Raw genomic sequence first — 12,952 nt, 5'->3', positions numbered from 1 at the left:
GCGGTGAGACAAGAGAAGGATGACAAGCTGACAGGAAGGAGAATGAGGGTGTCTTTTTTTCCAAACATTCAGGTATCCCAGTTGATCCTACTTAACATTTTTTTCCCGTGCGGATTTTATGCACCGATGGCAAGCAATGTGTAAGGAAGCAGGAAATTTCGTTTCTGTTTGGGCTTGGCCGGGACCTCTGGGCAGCCAGCTTGTTGTTTTATTTTAAGAAAGCAGCTGTATTTTAGCTGGGGAGTATGTTTTGCAGGGAGATTTTTCAAGTGCCATCGTCCAGACTGGTTTAGTCCAGAGTGAAAGCAGGAGGGAGCTAGATGACTCCAAAGACCAAACCCCGTCTCCCGCACAATCTGAACTGTGAACGCCACGGGGTGACCAGCCCCCAAGACATCTTTGGCCCCTCGACGAGGGCGCTGAGACCTGGAACCCCTCTCGGCGTGTCGCTGGGATTCCGGACTGATCAGGTTACCGGGGAAAGCCACACAGGTCCGGGGCTGCTGCAGCCTCTCAAGGATTCCTCCTCCCTCAGAAAGCTCTCGGCTTGAGCCCGGAAAGAACACTACCACATTTTTCTTGGCTTTTTATAGGGTGTTGATCCAAGGATCTGTTTTTACATTTGAATGCAGCAGTCAACTGGAGCGTAATAGATTGCAGACCTTTGTGAGAAATCACTGTGAAGGCTTCGGCAGGGAACTGTGGGCTGCTGCGGAGAACTGCACTGTCAGCAGGTTAGGAACTGGGCACTTGTCCATGTTTTCCTTATTTTTAAAGGAGTCATTGACCTTCCACAGGCCCGTATCAAAATGGGGCGAACAAAATGCTGCCAGGCGCGGCAGGACTAGAAGAGAGCTCTTTCAGGGGCTGCAAAGGGCCTCGTTTGGTCTATTTACTGTCATGGAAATTCTGAGTGTGACTTAGAGGCCTTCCTGGCTCTGAGCCAGGTGGAAAGGTTTGGAAAGCAAAAAAGAAAAGCCGAGACTCCACTGGGGAGGGAGCAGGGTGGGAAAACAGCTGCCCTGGCACAGCCCCCCCGGGGGTGCGAGAGCCCCGGCGCCTATTGTGCAAAGGCACGTTCAGAAGTCCCTGCAAGTGCGGGCGAACCCGGACCGCCAGTATCACTGCTCCAGGTGGCCAGGCCTGCAAGGCATGCCGGGAACGTGCTCAAAGTTGTTCTTCCCCTGTTGCCCACCCAACATGCCACTCGTCCTTTTATTCCTTCCTTCATTCATTCCGCAAACGATCCTTCAGAGCCTACTGTGTTTGGGACACCGAGAAAATAGGGCTGACAATCTCTGCCCGCTATTCTGTGAGAAGACCTTCTAGAAAAAAAAAAAACAAAACAAAACAACAACAAAAAAAAAACCATTATGGCAAGAAACCGGACCGGAGCTGCTATCCATGGGAGGACTGGGAAGAGACCTGCCTCGGACATCCCCCACATCTGCCATCTCCAGGGGACCTCAATTCATTTCAGCAGTCACCACAGGAATCCCTACTAACCCTGTCCTGAGCAGAACTTCCTCCCTCCAGGTGATGGGCCCCAGAATCCATGGCAGGGAGTGGGTGCTTTCCCTGATTCAGACACTCATTCCCCCTCAAGTGCAAAGCACACGTGAGATATAGTGTCTCCAAAGCCCCCACCCCTAGCTGGGTGGGGGTGGGGGGATTTGCATTTTAAGGAGAATTATCAGGGCAGCTAAAGGCAAGCCCCCCCACCCCCCTGGCTTTTAGACCTGAGCTGGAAGGGTAGGGTGTGTTCTGGGAGCTGAAGAGGGCCTTCCTAGAAACACAGATGTCACTCTGGGTAGGCAGGCTGCCCGCTCTGGGCTTTAGGCTGTTCTGGAACTAAAAGGGGGTTGGAAATCATCTGGCAGGAGAGAAAACAGAAAGCGTGGCGAACAGCCACGGGAGGCTTGTTTCCTGCCCTCCTCTTCCCTGGGCCGGCCTTCCTAAACTCCCAGCAAGCTCGGACTTGTTTTCTACTAAGCTCCCCGGGGTTTAGGTGAATCCAGTGTGTGTGCTTACAGCCTACACAGAAACAGAACATGGGGAAGCGGGTGAGATAGAGCGGTCAGGGAAAAGATGCCAAGCAAGGAGTGAGGGCTGCTTCTGGTAGGCCTCCAGAGCCGCTATTATTTTTGTGGTCGAGAATCACAGTACTGTGCTTGAGTATGAAGAATACCTTCAGAGCAGGGGACGGGGAGGAGCCTGACTCCTCCGGAAGGCATAGCTACCCCCAGGCGAATGGGATCCTAATTAATCACTGGGGTGAACTCGAGCCCCTGGGGATGAGCCTCCCACTGAATAATGGTATCTTTATTTCGGGAACCTCTGAGACATAGGTGCTCTTCTGAACATGATTCCTACCAGGGCTGGCCCTCCCTAACTCAAATGAGACTTCTGGAGCAAAGCTTAGTGACTGTATTGTCATGTTTTCAACTTTATAGTTTTATTTTAGAGACTTCTAGATAATGCTAACTCTGATGTATCCATTTTGGAGGAGATAAATTGAAGTCATTCAAAACGTCGGGCAACTTGAGCTATGAGTCTTTATGTACACCAGTATAAATATGCATTTCTTTCTTCTGGCTGCTATACCTTCCTTGTTATTAGGCTCAAGTTAACAAACAAGTCTACTCTTTTCTATAGATGCTAATTTAGGCATTGGGATGAAGGTCAGCTTTATGTTACCTGTGTAAAAAAGTTTGCTAACTAAATGAGGATAGTACACAAAATCCCAGTCCGATTTTGTTTGGCCTGCTTGAAAAAACGCATATTTGAAGAACTGTGGCAGTGTTCATTTACACGTAAGCATTTTTTATGCTACTCATGAATTATTCTCACCTTTTCTTAAAAGCTGGTCCTCAGAGAGCCTGCCATTGATAACACTTTGCCTAACCCCATCTTCATTACCCTATATCCAATTTGAAATTCGGAGAAGTGCTTTCCTTTGCCTATATTTACACCAAAGCAAATTCGAATTAATAATGTTGCTTGTGGGGCACCTGGGTGGCTCAGTCGGTCAAGTGTCTCACTTTGACTCAGTTCATGATCTTGTGGTTCATGGGTTCGAGCCCCGCGTCAGGCTCTGTGCTGACAACTCAGAGCCTGGAGGCTGCTTCAGATTCTGTGTCTCCCTCTCTCTCCACCCCTGCCCCACTCACACTCTGTCTCTCTCTGTCTCTGTCTCTCAAAAATAAATAAACATTAAAAAAAAATAATAATGTCATTTGTTATATGTGAGAGTTTGTGTATAATCTGACATTACTAAACGGATGGGTGGAGAGATGGACAGATGAATCTAGAATAAAATCTGATTTATGTCCTTGTTTCCCTCAGATATAGGCCTCTGGGATTGAGGAGACTCCCTGGGACCTAGAAAGTACGTCTGTTCCTCCCAAGAATTCTTCACCAACCACGGCACACTTCTACCCATGACCGAATACCGTAACTCACCCACTCCAGGCATGTGCTAAGGTTCTCAAAGCAGCATCTTTCCCATCTCACCATTTGTGCCTACCTTAGCTGTTCGGCCAGTTACCCATTTGGATTAGGCTCTGCTTTGGGTTCACTCTTTTGGATTTGACATGAACGAGTTGGCCTGCAGACTGATACGTGATTGAAACTCAGCTTTGAGGGACGACTAACCCAGCTTGGCTTTGAAAGCCTGATCTTTTCCTACAACTTTTGGTGAATAGTGCTCCCACCTTGCTCCACCACCACCCCCCCCCAACCCCCAGCCCAGCCCTTCTCTTCCCCACCTCCCTTTCCCAAGCCCAGACCTGGGGCGGGGTAGAAGGGGTGGCAAGATTAGACAGTCTTCCGACAGACTCTCTCAGGAATACCTCATGTCTGATGTAGGTAAACTACTAGCTGAGAACTATCTGGTCTCAAATGTAGATAGCTTTGGATTCAGCACAACCTCATTGCCTAAAGATGTAATTAATGCTATTTAAGGAGACATGCTACTCGGGCCCTTGGTTGTGAAACCTTCTGCTCCAGGGTAAAATGATCGATGACTTCCTACTAAAATTTCCTATGGTCTTTATCTCTCTCTTTTTTTTTTAATTAAAAAAAATTTTTTTTAAATGTCTTATTTATTCTTGTGAGGGAGAGAGAGAGACAGAGAACGAGCAGGGGAGGGGCAGAGAGAGAGAGGGAGACCCAGAATCTGAAGCAGGCTCCAAGCTCTGACCTGTCAGCACAGAGCCCAACGTGTGGGCTCAAACCCATGAACCACAAGATCATGACCTGAGCCGAAGTCAGATGCTTAACTGACTGAGCCACCGAGGCACCCCGGTCCTTATGCCTTATTGTCCCTTTTAAATAGTAGCATTTCTTTTATTTAACCAAGAAAGCTTCTTTCTTTTTTCCCCCAGCTTTTCAATAGACCCAAACCTTCTCCATGAATCTGATTTTGCCTTTAATCTAATACCACCCAAACTGTCCAAAGATTCCTCTCAAAAATTTTGTTTACATTTTATTTACAAAATATAGAACAAATAAGACACAAGCACCCAAGTGCTATCATTCGTTAACATAAAATATGAAGTAAGTACAGGGACACCTGGGTGGCTCAGTCGGTTAAGTGTCCGACTCTTGATTTTGGATCAGGTCGTGATCTCACAGTTCATGGGATGGAGCCTCACGTTGGGCTCTGTGGTTTCAGCGTGGAGCCTGCTTGGAATTCTCTCTCTCTCTCTCTCTCTCTGCCCTTCCCCTACTGTGTGTGCTCTCTCTCTCTCTCTCTCTTAAAATACACCATCCAGGGGCACCTGGGTGGCGCAGTCGGTTAAGCATCCGACTTCAGCCAGGTCACGATCTTGCGGTCCGGGAGTTCGAGCCCCGCGTCAGGCTCTGGGCTGATGGCTCGGAGCCTGGAGCCTGTTTCCGATTCTGTGTCTCCCTCTCTCTCTGCCCCTCCCCCGTTCATGCTCTGTCTCTCTCTGTCCCAAAAATAAATAAAAAACGTTGAAAAAAAAAATTAAAAAAAAAAATACACCATCCAAAATCCATGGCACTCACTTCCTCCCACCTGCACCACCACACTCTACACCAGCCACCATCATTTCTCACTGGTTGACAGGGTAAGCCTCTAAGCAGTCTCCCCAATCTCTCCCCTCTCTTCTAAAAACGTCAGTGCTCTGGACTGCACGCAAACGACACATCCCAACTCTGGTTAAGCAGGAAGTAGATGGTGGGCAATCGCTTGGCAAGTTCATGGAATTGATGAGAAGGTGGTAGAACTACCCTCAGAAATCAGCGGGAACCCAGGGAATCTGGGAAGCAGCCCCAGTAACATCAAGGTGCCAGACGAGCTTGGTCAGGATGTTCTGTTGCCTCCGCTGGGCCTCGACACTGCTCTAGCATGGGCCCCCTGGTGGCATTAGGCTGGAGACTCCAACTGGCCCTCGGGCTGGCCGCCCCTGCCACTGCTGGAATAAATCTGCCTCGTCCCAGGTCTTTGTCTCACTGGAACTAGATTTGGAGTCCCCATGGAGTAGCCATGCCCATTCCTTAGCGTTCAGAACTGGCTGAGGGAGTATCTGGCCTATTCAGCTTCTGGAGGAGTTGGGGCAGGGAAAGCGTCCCACCAAGACCCACATGGTGGGGGGATCCCCCAAACAAAAGGGGTCTCAGAGATTTGTCAGCTGAAAACAGTTAACAGCAGCACTACAAACACCTACATCCCATTTTCCACACAGCAGCCTGAGAAAGGGCCGCATATTTACATTCATCAGGCTACTCTTCTGTTTTCATCCTTCCAGTGGTTTCCCACTGTCCTTAGAATACAGTCTCAACCACTTGCCCCCGATACTAGAGGCCCTGGTGGAAGACTCCAGAACCGGAAACCTGCCACCAGGGAGTCAAATGGGATCCACACCAAAGTCAGACTCAGGAGCTTAACAGTGCTTGGTGTCAACAGAGCCAAATGCCCTTCCCACATGCCTCTTCATATGCACAGAGGTTCAGATAAGTGCATCCGGGCCCTGCTGCTGTTCAATGGCTTAGTCAGAAGCATTGTAAAACTCCAGTTTAATGAGCTAATTTAAATTCTGTTTAGTTGGTCGCATGTGCACAATGTGCCCCGCACAGGTCCAGGAACTAATGACCATCCTCAGAAAAACCACCAACATTTGCATAGTGGCTCACAGTTTACTCCACGCTTTCCTATACTTTAAATCATCTGATCCTCAAAATGCTCCCGTGAATAGGTAGGACAGACATCATTACCTCATTTTAACAGGTAAGAAAACTCAGTCTCGGAGGTCAAACGTACTTCTCCAGCACAGCAGGTGTAAGGGAGGGGGTTGGAAACCTAGATTAAAACCTATCTCCTCTTAACTCTTAATGTCCCTCATAACCATTGAATTCACCAGGCATTGTAAGTAATCAAGGTTTTATTGGTAGGCGCGAGGAAATGAAAAAACAAAGGTCACGGCTTGCGATTCAGAGGCAGGTAGGGGTAAAATGAAGAGAGCTGGGTTTTTCGTGGACTTGGCAATATCCAGCTCCTAGGGACAGGCCCAGGCAGGTTCCGACACTGAGAGCAAACCACACACTGGGCCACCCCCTACTAACAGCCTACCATATACACTGCCATTTCATGGTAGGTGGAGGAAATTTAAATGGCCACTGGGGACAGCCTCAAAGAGAAAATTAAATATCAAAGAGACTGAGGGAAGGAGGTGGGGCAGGAGGCACTGGCGATTGCTTAGGCTTTGAGGCCTTATGAAACTGGATGGCTGGCCACCACCCCCCCACCCCACCCCCCCCCCCCCCCCCCCCCCCGTCTCTGCCGGCCTCTGCCTAGAGACCAGTCACTGCAAGTGGGAGCGGGGATGAGCACAAGTTAGGATTTAAGTGGCAGAGCTGGGGCTGTCACCTCCAGCAAGACTCCAGGGAGAAGCTGCACTAGGTCCGGTCTTGTTGCTTTGAGAAGTTTTCCACAGAGCAAAGACAAACCACAGCTCCCACACCCTTCAGTTTATCAGAGAGTAAATCTCCAGGCTGAGGCAACTTCTCTTCAAGGTCCGGTTTCCCCCAAGGTGACAGCCCACAGATCCTTGCTCTTGGGGCATGACATTGCGCGCCTCTGTCCCCTCCCTCGGTTCTTCTAGCACATCTGCCAGGCCTGGCCTCAGACAGGAGCCCAACGTGTCTCAGAACCAAATGTAAATCGCCAGTACAATGTCTCTTTGTAGTCTGTTCACACCTTTCATCCCAGGGTTTCAAAGTGCAGTGCAAATGTTAACTTGTCCTCAGACACCTCAGGAGAGGCAAGTAGGTGGCATATGCTATTATCATCTCGGGCTTTATAGAAGCAAACCAGGCTCCGAGCCATGAACCGTCTTGCTGGAGGCCTCGTGGTGAATAATTGTATGTCCTGGGGACCTAGTCATTAACCATATAATGTCACTGCCAAAATACCACAAATATCAGCCCTCTAATTGATAACTAGTTTCTTTCCTCACTTTCTTCTCCTGTCTTCTTTTGGAGTCTGAGTTCTCCTCTAGCTGTGTGGAGAAGTCCCACAAATTGGGACGGCCACCAACCAACCATCTTCAGTTGCCCTTCTCTTAAGAAAAGTCAGGAGATCGATTAAACCAGCCCCTTTGCCGGTCAAATCACAGCGCCCACGCTCCCACAGTCCCTTTCTAGGGGACTCCCCACCTCCGGCTGAGAAGAACCCCTCTGACTGCAACTTAAGTGGGGAGGCCATCTTTTGTCACACGTGACTGCACTCCCATTGCAACCCCACCGGATTGAACCAGAGACCCAAGTATAACTGTTCCAGAGGCTTGTCTGTGACTTAATCAGGGGACCGGTAAGAAAGCTCTATCCAGGGGCGCCTGGGTGGCTCAGTCAGTTAAGCGGCCGACTTCAGCTCAGGTCATGATCTCGAGGTAAGTTCCAGCCCTGCGTCCGGACAGCTCAGCCTGGAGCCTGCTTCACATTCTGTGTCTTCCTCCCTCTCTGCCCCTCCCCTCTCTTTCTCCCTCAAAAATAATACACAGCAAAAAAAAAATAAAAAAAGAAAAGACAGAAAGCTCTATTCGAACAGAGAATTGAGGTGGGGATGTGTGGATGGGGATGGTGAGTTTTTAGGGGGTCAAACAAAGAGAAATGGGCAGGCTTAGGGAGAAAAGTTACCTGTTCAATAGTGACAGAGAACGAAAGAATCCAGAACTTCAGCTACTATGTGAGTAAGAGTTTCAAGGAGTCTTTGGAACTGCTATCGATTCTGAATGACCTTGAAGTGCTGGGGTCTGTGAGTCTCAGCTGTATCATGGTCACATTCTTCTTTATATATCCCTAGCTCCTTCCTTACTCCTCTTTATAATATGCCCCCATTCTTAGCCTGAGAGCAGAAATACCCAACTCGGGATTTCATTGAAGTTCTGTGACTTATATGCTTAGGTCACTAGAAAGATGAGCAAGCCACTTGTTTTTTAGGCTTCCAAGCTTTCATCAGCAAAATAGGGATAATTATTTCCTAGGCCATGACTACAGAGTTGATTGGACTTCATAAATATCTAGTTGATTTGGAGAGGGGTTTTTCTAGCCATTATAACATCCAATCACTAAGCAATCACTGACTGTGGACCTGATTTGATTGTTTAGAAATCTCAAGTAATGCCTGTCCTTTCCAGCCCTGCCACACAGTCCTCTCGAGAACAGGATAATGTTGGCTTTGCAGCACAGAAGTTCTGACCAATCCCTAACTGGCAGACCAGTAAACCAGACCAGTAAACTGACCATACTAATCCTGATGGTCCCGTAATTCCAGGTTTCTTCAAATACTGGGACTGCAGGAGTGAGAGGGATTCGATTACAGAAGACATCAATTATGCTACCTGAGTGGTACAAATAAATCTCATCTACGAGGCAGGGAAATTCGGATAGACCCTGTGTGCTTAGGAGAAAAAATACAACACACATGAAACATTTTTGAGAAATGAGATAGAGTTGACATTCTGATCAGTCAACCTTAGCTATTAAATACCACCATCCCTGCCAAGTTAATTACCTGCGAGTGAAGAGCCAGCCCTGGCCAAGAGCAGCACCGCCAGCATCCCGCCCTGCAATCACATTAGGGAAGGAAAAACCCAGAAACTAAGGGAGAGCAGGGCAAAGCCCAAGGAAATGAAAATTGCTAAGTGTGCAGGGTAGCGCTCCCCTGAAGGATGCTTTGCCTTTGCCCTCAGCAGTTCCAGCACCCCTGTCGCCTGAGGGAGAGCTACAGGCAGAGGAGCCGCCCCACCCCCGCCCCGCTGTCAGATGAGCTTGTCACCTGCTCTCTCAACACCCTGCCCAGGTCAGCTGGTCCCTCAGGCAGCTGCTGGGAAAGTGGCAGTCCCTCCAGAACTTCCCTTGGGCACACCTTGCTCTGATGGCCCATCCGTGCCCCGCCTGTTCCCACGCCCGATTCAGGGGTGACTATTCCGCTGAGACTCTGAGGCTGCCACTCAGCGGGAAGAGGAGTGAGGTCCGTTGCATGTGAATGGGGCAAGAGGAACAGCAGGCTTTCTGTGGGGCTCAGAGGCCAAGGCATTTTACTTAGGCAGGACTCTGGGGAGCCAAGGCCACGTGAGTTTTTTCCTTCCAAAGGATATGAAGGAGAGAGGAAGCACTCACTTCCCACTCTGAACCACAAAGACAGTCCAGGTATTTTTGTTAGAGACAGAGTACGTCCAGGTATTGAGGAGCCTGGACTTTGTATCATTTGAGGGAGAATTCCTCTTTTAAGAAAAGGATACAGGAGCACCTGGGTGCCTCAGTCAGTGAAATGTTCAACTCGTGATTTCAGTTCTTACGGTTCCTGAGATCGAGCCCCGCATCGGGGCTCTGTGCTGACAGGGAGAAGCCTGCTTGGGATTCTCCCTCTCCCTCTCTCTCTGTCTCTCTGCCCCTCCCCTGCTTGCATGCGTACTCTCTCTCTCAACATAAATCAACTTAAAAAAAAAAAAAAAGAATACAAAATTAAATACAGGATCTTTTTAAAAAATTTTTTTAAATGTTTATTTATTTGAGAGAGAGACAAAGACAGAGACAGAGCATGAATGGGGGAGGGGCAGAGAGAGAGGGAGACACAGAATCCGAAGCAGGCTCCAGGCTCTGAGCTGTCGGCACAGAGCCCGACTCGGGGCTCGAACCCACGAACCGTGAGATCATGACCTGAGCCAAAGTCGGATGTTTAACTGACTGAGCCACCCGGGCAACCCGAAATACAGGATCTTTTTTAAAATAGCCGTGCAGCTTAAGTTTTATTAGCTTCATGGAAAATCTGCCTCTATTTAGAAGTACATTTATTTTCTGTCACTCTGTGTCTCTCTCACTTTATTTGTCCCTGTCTGTCTCCACCCCTGCAGGTGCATTTTCCCTGTCAGTAGCCAAAACAAGGCAAGTTATGTGAAGGCTTCTGGAATGTTCTTAGCATCTCTCCCTCTGAGACTCTCCAATAGCACAACGAAGCCTCACTGGCACTAAGAGATGGACTTAAGGCAGAGGAATGAACTTCCTTGAAAATCTCCTCTACTTCTGTTATTCCCGCCTGCATGGCGTTAGGAGTCTGGGTTCCGAACTCAGTTCAGCCGTCAATCCACACACTCACTGCTTGGAGCTGAATTATGTCCCTCCAAAATCCCTATGCTGAAATCTTAATCCCCTGTACCTCAGGAAGCGATCTTATTTGAAGAGAGAGTCTTTACAGAGGCAATCAAGTTAAAATGAGGTCATTAGGGTGGGCCCCCATCTAATATGACTGGCGTCCTTACATAAAGGAGGAAACTGGAGGCAGACACACACATAGGGAAAAGGCCATGTGAGAGTGAAGGCAGAGATTGGGGTGATGGCCCTACAAGCCAAGGAACGCCAAAGATGGCCAGCAAACCACCGGAAACTGGGTTGAGGAAGAGAACAGATTTCCCCCACCACCCTCACCTTGCCTGCCTACACCTTGATCTTAACTTCTAACCTCCAGAACTGTGAGACTAGAGTCTTCTTTTGTGAAGCCTCTCAGGCTGTGGCGCTCTGTTGCCACAGACCGCTCAGCCTAACACCGCCAAGCTTGACTCTGTCTCCCCTCTGCACCATTTGCCACAAAACGAAGACCAGAATAATGCTCTTCACCATCTACACCGCAAGGCAGCAAGCGGAACAGAAATAGGAAAGGCTTTTTTTTCTGTATTATTTATCAACCGTAACTCATAGCCAGAGGCTTCCTAAGCCCTTCTCCCGAAAAGGGCCTCTTTTGTTAGCCTGATTGTGTTCCGAATGGTTCCATTCAAGTCATCAGCCATCACGGGAGAGGAAATTTCAAGAAATTTTTCTTAAATGTATTCGGCCATTCTCCCAGTCTCAGGTCTTCGTCCCAGGAGAGGATAGCCTTCACTCATGAAATTTCAGCCCGTGCTTGTTGAGTACATGCTATTATGCCGATGCTGGGCCAGGGCTGGGGGACAAAGCGTCAATGGACAGTGACGGGCTTTCAAGGAACCATAGTCTGGTGAGAACACACAGGCAGCAGGAGCCACAGTACAGCTTGAAAAAAAATGCTACAGAGTGATGTTTATAAAGTACCCTGGAAGCTCAGAATCCCTGGAGGACAGTTTTAAGGGAGGTAACATTTGAGTTGGGCTTTGAAGGAGGAGTAAGAGTTTGGAAGGCAGAGGAAGAGGGAGGTAGAAGGCAAAGCACGGACAATTTGAAGTACATTGAATAAATTAGTGTGGATGCAGTACAGTGATTACAGAGAATGTTAAAGAGCAGAACAAGTTCATGTGGTGGGGGAGAGCGGGGCAGTGAGTAGGATTTGGGGAGAGAAACTCAAATGTCAGAATCTGTCCTCTTGATCTTTCATGTGTTCTGGTGTTGATGTACCGCTCTAGGAAGCCTGACTTGGGTGTCAGTCAGATCCCAGGAAAAGGTCTTGACAAGGCCCTTCTGTCTTCCTGTATTTAGGCTAATCTATAACGAAAAGGGCATGGAGCCGGTGGAGGAAGGTGGAAGGGAGTGGAAGAAAGTGGGGGCGGGCCCCTGTGTTGATCTCTTTGCATCTGGCCTGGGCTAAGTGCTGAGTGTTTGATTTTCACTTTGTACCTTGTTCCAACAGTTTCCCTTCTGCTCTGTTTCAGGTTCTCAGATAACCAGAGGCCTCTGTGCTTTGTTCCAAGGCACTTGCTTGTAGGAGTCTTCCTGCTTTGGCCGCTTAACCGGGTCAAATCAATCTAGCCATTTACTCAGCAAACACTTCAGGCATTGTGCGAGGCACCAGACACGCAACTGAAGCCACGAGGAGCAAATATCACCCTTTCTTCCCAAAGCCAGCTACAGGGGTTGCGGCCAGTAGGCAAGCGGCACACAGCTGAGAGCCAGAGGCATGGCTGCGCAACTTTTAAGCTGTGTGACCTTAGACACATCACTTGGTGTCTCTGGTCTTTGGTTTTCACATGTTTAAACTTAGGTTTATGATTCCCCCCCCCCCCACCCCACCCACTCTGTTAAGAGGATAGAATAAAACAATGACTGTGAAAATGCTTTCTCACCTGAGAAACCCTAGACAATTCTTATTTGTTACTGCGACCAGACCAGTTAGGTGAGTAGGAGCCTAAGCATATTCATCAAACTCTCTCTGTGGCAAGTAACAGGAAACCAAGCCAAGCTAGCCAAAGCAACAAAGGAGTTTATTGACTCATTTACTTGGGAAGATACTGCTGAAGCTCACAGTCAAAGGAAGAGCCGTGGGATCTAAGGCCTCGGGGAGCCAGAGATCCGGCTCTCTCTTTGACAATCTTAATGTCTACTGGTTTCTGCTTCTCCGTACGCTGCGGCCTCCTCCTCTTCTGCCTGACGCTGGCTTTCTCTTTCTAGCAAGAAACATGGGCGCTTGTAGCTCAGGCCTGGAGAGAGTAGGCGAGGGGACAGGAGAGCAATATGCTATCGG

General features: G+C 48.8%; 1 long non-coding RNA gene across 1 annotated transcript; it reads left to right on the top strand.

Annotated features, from left to right (window-relative positions):
- The first annotated feature begins 6 nt into the window (after nucleotides 1–6).
- LOC121039451 (uncharacterized) lies at nucleotides 7–4,054 on the top strand. The gene is made up of 2 exons (XR_005794808.1): nucleotides 7–1,536; nucleotides 3,346–4,054. It is a non-coding gene; the product is annotated as an uncharacterized LOC121039451 (long non-coding RNA).
- Nucleotides 4,055–12,952: the final 8,898 nt, after the last annotated feature.

Source organism: Herpailurus yagouaroundi, unplaced genomic scaffold (assembly GCF_014898765.1).
Source record: "Herpailurus yagouaroundi ecotype Mexico unplaced genomic scaffold, PumYag 180, whole genome shotgun sequence".
In the NCBI taxonomy this organism is placed as follows: Eukaryota; Metazoa; Chordata; class Mammalia; order Carnivora; family Felidae; genus Herpailurus; species Herpailurus yagouaroundi.
Note: the sequence above shows the minus strand (reverse complement) of the source record. Positions and strands in the feature narration are given on the sequence as shown.